The sequence below is a fragment of the Anomaloglossus baeobatrachus genome, chromosome 7 (assembly GCF_048569485.1).
Source record: "Anomaloglossus baeobatrachus isolate aAnoBae1 chromosome 7, aAnoBae1.hap1, whole genome shotgun sequence".
Lineage (NCBI taxonomy): Eukaryota > Metazoa > Chordata > Amphibia > Anura > Aromobatidae > Anomaloglossus > Anomaloglossus baeobatrachus.
The window spans coordinates 298,317,180-298,323,904 of NC_134359.1; the positions used below are offsets into that span (position 1 = coordinate 298,317,180).

General features: G+C 48.0%; 1 long non-coding RNA gene across 1 annotated transcript; it reads right to left on the reverse strand.

Moving 5' to 3' along the window:
- Positions 1–454: 454 nt before the first annotated feature.
- On the reverse strand, positions 455–6,212 carry LOC142246492 (uncharacterized). The gene is made up of 3 exons (XR_012724899.1): positions 5,914–6,212; positions 3,828–3,869; positions 455–688 (listed from the first exon to the last, which is right to left on the reverse strand). It is a non-coding gene; the product is annotated as an uncharacterized LOC142246492 (long non-coding RNA).
- Positions 6,213–6,725: the final 513 nt, after the last annotated feature.

The following is a 6,725-nucleotide window of genomic DNA, read 5'->3' on the forward strand; positions in this document are numbered from 1 at the left end:
ATAATGTATGTACACAGCGACTGCACCAGCAGAATAGTGAGTGCAGCTCTGGAGTATAATACAGGAGGTAACTCAGGATCAGTAATGTAATGTATGTACACAGTGACTGCACCAGCAGAATAGTGAGTGCAGCTCTGGAGTATAATACAGGAGGTAACAGGATCAGTAATGTAATGTACACAGTGACTGCACCAGCAGGGTAGTGAGTGCAGCTCTGGAGTATAATACAGGAGGTAACTCAGGGTCAATAATGTAATGTAAATACACAGTGACTGCACCAACAGAATAGTGAGTGCAGCTCTGGAGTATAATACAGGATAAGTAATGTATGTATACCGTGACTGCTCTAGCAGAATAGTGAGTGCAGCTCTGGAGGATAATACAGGAGGTAACTCTGGATCAGTAATGTAATGTATGTACACAGTGACTGCACCAGCAGAATAGTGAGTGAGGCTCTGGAGTATAATACAGGATAAGTAATGTATGTATACCGTGACTGCTCTAGCAGAATAGTGAGTGCAGCTCTGGAGTATAATACAGGATAAGTATTGATTACACATATATAAGAAGTAATTATGCTGAACTAGAAATTCCCTTTAATAACACGTTACACAACAGAAGTAAAGAATTGATAATTTATAAATATTTTGTGGAGAAGAGACTTCGGTTAGTGAGCAGACTCTTCTTCCTGCACAGAAATGAGAAAACCGTCAGGTTCAGAGTTCAGTAATGGGTTTTCGGCCTCTTGATCTAACCCTGGTGAATCTCGTGTCTGTACATGAGCTGATGGAGGAGGCGGCTGCAGCTGTGATAATGGACTGTCCGACACCGACAACCCTGATGATGAAATCTATGGATGGCTCTGAATATGTCAGGTGTAGTCACCCTTCTTGGTGCCCTTTGTTGTACTCCCTCCCCGCGCTCCTCAGCTCAGATTTGTGTTCTAATCCTCATGCATCCAAGATGGCCACCACAATGATGTATGGAATAATGGTAAATCCGATCCTTCACAGTCTATGGATAAAGTCAGGGTAGGTGGTCGGACGTAGCCTTACGATGGCCATCGTGGATTGTCTGAGTAGGAGGTAGCGGGAGGCAAACATGGCACCAGGTAAGGGGACTATGACAAATGTATAGTGCTTGGGTGGAAGGAGGACGTACTAAAGCGGGCTTTACACACAGCGATATCGCTAGCGAGCGTACCTGCCCCCATCGGTTGTGTGTCACGGGCAAATCGCTGCCCGTGGCGCACAACATCGCTAACACCCGTCACATGGACTTACCTCCCTGCGACGTTGCTGTGGCCGGCAAACTGCCTGCTTTCTAAGGGGGCAGTTCGTTCGGCGTCACTAAGCGGCCGCCCAATAGAAGCGGAGGGGCGGAGATGAGCGGGACGTAACATCCCGCCCACCTCCTTCCTCATTGCGGCCGGCCGCAGGTACGAGGTTGTTCCTCCTTGCAGTCACACATAGCGTTGTGTGCTGCCGCAGGAACGACGAACAACATCGTAGGATAGGAATGACGTGTCAACAATTAGGTAAGAAGTTTTGATCGTTAACGGTTCCTGCGTTTCACACGCAACGACGTCGCTAACGAGGCCGGATGTGCGTCACGATTCCGTGACCCCCAACGACATCTCGTTAGTGATGTCATTGCGTGTAAAGCCCTCTTAAGGCCCTGATTTACAAAAAAAATGGCTTTGTACACGGTAACATCAATGAACTTGGCGGCTGGAGCACAATGCAACTAATTACCCGGATTTACCAACTGGCAGAAATGTTACTCCGGTCACAGACTAGAGAATATTTCTTGGGATAAAGCAGGAAAGTGGCAAACATTTAATATATGTGAGGGGCTTAGCCACCTTCCAAATTCTGCAAAAATATTTCATATTATTTAGGTGTTTTATGCCAAAATTCCAGTGTAATTTGGCCCCTAATTTTCTCTAGAGGCGCTGCTCCTCCTGGAGGCCGACCTGTGACACGCTCCTTCTTGACACCCCTGTCCTCCAGGACCATCTTTTCCTCCTCTCCACCCCCCTCACCTCTTTTGCTCTTCTATTTTCAGCCTGCATATATACAGTCAGGGCCAGAAATATTTGGACAGTGACAAGTTTTGTTATTTTAGCTGTTTACAAAAACATGTTCAGAACTACAATTATATATATATATAATATGGGCTGAAAGTGCACACTCCCAGCTGCAATATGAGAGCTTTCACATCCAAATCGGAGAAAGGGTTTAGGAATCATAGCTCTGTAATGCATAGCCTCCTCTTTTTCAAGGGACCAAAAGTAATTGGACAAGGGATTCTAAGGGCTGCAATTAACTCTGAAGGCGTCTCCCTCGTTAACCTGTAATCAATGAAGTAGTTAAAAGGTCTGGGGTTGATTACAGGTGTGTGGTGTTGCATTTGGAAGCTGTTGCTGTGACCAGACAACATGCGGTCTAAGGAACTCTCAATTGAGGTGAAGCAGAACATCCTGAGGCTGAAAAAAAAAGAAAAAATCCATCAGAGAGATAGCAGACATGCTTGGAGTAGCAAAATCAACAGTCGGGTACATTCTGAGAAAAAAGGAATTGACTGGTGAGCTTGGGAACTCAAAAAGGCCTGGGCGTCCACGGATGACAACAGTGGTGGATGATCGCCACATACTTTCTTTGGTGAAGAAGAACCCGTTCACAACATCACCAGAAGTCCAGAACACTCTCAGTGAAGTAGGTGTATCTGTCTCTAAGTCAACAGTAAAGAGAAGACTCCATGAAAGTAAATACAAAGGGTTCACATCTAGATGCAAACCATTCATCAATTCCAAAAATAGACAGGCCAGAGTTACATTTGCTGAAAAACACCTCATGAAGCCAGCTCAGTTCTGGAAAAGTATTCTATGGACAGATGAGACCAAGATCAACCTGTACTAGAATGATGGGAAGAAAAAAGTTTGGAGAAGAAAGGGAACGGCACATGATCCAAGGCACACCACATCCTCTGTAAAACATGGTGGAGGCAGCGTGATGGCATGGGCATGCATGGCTTTCAATGGCACTGGGTCACTTGTGTTTATTGATGACATAACAGCAGACAAGAGTAGACGGATGAATTCTGAAGTGTACCGGGATATACTTTCAGCCCAGATTCAGCCAAATGCCGCAAAGTTGATCGGACGGCGCTTCATAGTACAGATGGACAATGACCCCAAGCATCGGCCAAAGCTACCCAGGAGTTCATGAGTGCAAAAAAGTGGAACATTCTGCAATGGCCAAGTCAATCACCAGATCTTAACCCAATTGAGCATGCATTTCACTTGCTCAAATCCAGACTTAAGACGGAAAGACCCACAAACAAGCAAGACCTGAAGGCTGCGGCTGTAAAGGCCTGGCAAAGCATTAAGAAGGAGGAAACCCAGCGTTTGGTGATGTCCATGGGTTCCAGACTTAAGGCAGTGATTGCCTCCAAAGGATTCGCAACAAAATATTGAAAATAAAAATATTTTGTTTGGGTTTGGTTTATTTGTCCAATTACTTTTGACCTCCTAAAATGTGGAGTGTTTGTAAAGAAATGTGACAATTCCTACAATTTCTATCAGATATTTTTGTTCAAACCTTCAAATTAAACGTTACAATCTGCACTTGAATTCTGTTGTAGAGGTTTCATTTCACATCCAATGTGGTGGCATGCAGAGCCCAACTCGCCAAAATTGTGTCACTGTCCAAATATTTCTGGACCTAACTGTATACTCAGAGTATATATATATATATATATATATATATATATATATATATATATATATATATATATATATATTTATATTGTTTAGTATAACGTACCTCCGGATAATGATCTTGGGTATTTGGACTTCTTTGCAATGTCTAAAGGAAAAAATGTGTTAGTTGTCAGAATACAAAGCTATCATCAATGCACACGACGGGAAAAGGCGAGACAACCCCTGCACGTTTTCTGTTATTCTGTTTAATGATGTAATTGAAAAAGAGGAATATACTGCATTTTTTGGATTATAAGACTCACTTTTCCTCACAAAAATTTGGGAGGAAAATGAGGGGTCGTCTTATAATCTGAATGTAGCTTACCGGGTGTGGTGGAGAGGGGTCGCAGGAGGCTGGGGGAATGCTTCGGCGGTCGGGCTGGTGCTGCGGCAGCTGTGCGGGGTCTGCGGCGGCTGGTGTTGCTGGTGTAGGGTCTGCAGCGGCTATGGCTGGGTTAGCTGTGTGGCGTCTGCGGCGACTGGTGTTGATGGTGCTGAGTCTGCGGCGGCTGGTGCTGGGTTAGCTGTGTGGGATCTTCAGCGGCTGGTCCTGAGTCTGCGGCGGCTGGTGCTGGGTTAGCTGTGTGCGGTCTGCAGCGGCTGGTGCTAGGTTAGCTATGTGGGGTCTGCAGCGGCTGGTGCTGGGTTAGCTGTGTGGGGTCTGCAGCGGCTGGTGCTGGGTTAGCTGTGTGGGGTCTGCAGCGGCTGGTGCTGGGTTAGCTGTGTGGGGTCTGCAGCGGCTGGTGCTGGGTTAGCTGTGTGGGCTCTGTAGCGGCTGGTGCTAGGTTAGCTGTGTGGGGTCTGTAGCGGCTGGTGCTAGGTTAGCTGTGTGGGGTCTGCAGCGGCTGGTGCTAGGTTAGCTGTGTGGGGTCTGCAGCGGCTGGTGCTAGGTTAGCTGTGTGGGGTCTGTAGCGGCTGGTGCTAGGTTAGCTGTGTGGGGTCTGTAGCGGCTGGTGCTAGGTTGGCTGTGTGGGGTCTGTAGCGACTGGTGCTAGGTTAGCTGTGTGGGGTCTGCAGCGGCTGGTGCTGGGTTAGCTGTGTGGGGTCTGTAGCGGCTGGTGCTAGGTTAGCTGTGTGGGGTCTGCAGCGGCTGGTGCTGGGTTAGCTGTGTGGGGTCTGTAGTGGCTGGTGCTAGGTTAGCTGTGTGGGGTCTGCAGCGGCTGGTGCTAGGTTAGCTGTGTGGGGTCTGCAGCGGCTGGTGCTGGGTTTGCGGCAGCTGGTGCTGGGTCTGCGGAGCGGGCGGTGAGGACTTCATATAATTGCACCCGGAGTCGGCACGTGCGCAGATGGAGCTCTCGGCTCAAGATCTCATCTGCCCTAGCGCCGCATCCGGCCCACTGATCTCCCAGCAGCAGACTTAAGGAAAATGGCAGCCGGAGGTAGCGTTTGCACAGATGCGATCTAGGCTTGCCATTGAGCCAAGATCTCAATCTGCACCGACTTCGAGCACTATTTCTTTGAAGCCCTCACTGCCACAGCCCGAACCTCAGCACAGCTGCCCCAGCTATAGCCCCTGCACAGCTGTCAGTTTGTGGGACACCCACCGCTTCTGCTTCCTGTGGCTCCGCTGCACTACCGCTGCTGCCCTCTCCGTACGACACCTCCGGATTATAAGACGGACCCCATTTTTTTTATCACCTTCTTTTGCTCTGAAGTTGGGGTGCATCTTATAAACTGAAAAATACGATAAATGAACTCCCAGGAAATTGGTCTTTGGCTCCTTTTATCTGTAAGCCAGCTGACCGCAGCAGGAGCCCTCCCCCACACTGTAAAGCTAGGCCGCTCCCTGTATGCTAATATAAATATATTGATTCGCTCCCGTGAACCGATAGACGCATGTATCTACCTGGGCCACGTCCAGCCAGCGGCCTGAAGATCTGGTTTCCAAAGATATGTCCATAGTGCTATGGACTCAACTTCGTATTCTGAACTAGAAAATGGACATAAACCACAGAGCGACCACCAACAACAGCTATCTACCACCATCGCTTGTGGAAGATGAAGATTGCGGGTGTGAAGACGTCTATTGGTCTACGTGGTCAGAGGGATGGACATTACAACAACTTAAGAGTCCGGCCAGAGGATGAGATTAGAGCCACCTACAAAACTGAAGCCCCCCACAAGCTGCACGGTCAATGGGATCCACTTACCATGCCTGAAGGAAGGAAGGCGAGGCTCTGCAGAGGATCCAGCGGCATTTTATCTGTGGGTTTTTCCTCTGATGAAGGATCTGGCTCCGGTGTTAAAGATCTTGACGATGACAATATAAACACTGGACTTAAAGGGTCAAATGGGGATACTGGTGACATTAGGGGGAAATGTGTAGAAGGGGCGCATAATGGTAATTCTGTAGAAGGTCTTGAAGGGATGGTGGATTCTGCCAACTGTGATGTAGAAGGTCTTGAAGGTGCGGATTCTGGTGACTCTGGACATGAAGATTCTAAAGGCTCCTGGAGCTCTGGAGACTCGAACACCTCCTCATTACCTGCACACCGGACCCCTGTACAACACCATGGAATGTAGCCACAAAGACAAAATAAGAAGCCATCAGGGAAACAAAGTCTTATGGTATATTGTAACTTTCTAACCTCCATCTATAAGGCCACGTGCACACTTTGAGGATTTGGTCAAATTTTTTAACCTCAGCATTTGTAGCCAAAATCAGGAGTCCAACTGACAGAGGAAAAGTGTAATGGAAACAGGGGCACCACTTCTACATTTCTCAGGGAGGGACACAGCAGGGATAAACATAGACCCTGAAACAAGCGCCACCGATGACGCTTCGTTTCAGGGAGGGGGCAGGGATTGTGACAGGGACCTCTGCCCCATGCTCTGATGACGATTCGTTTCAGGGAGGGGGCAGGGATTGTGACAGTGACCTCTGCCCCCAGCTCTGATGATGCTTCATTTCAGGGAGGGGGTATAGATTGTGACAGTGACCTTTTCCTCCTGCTTTGATGAT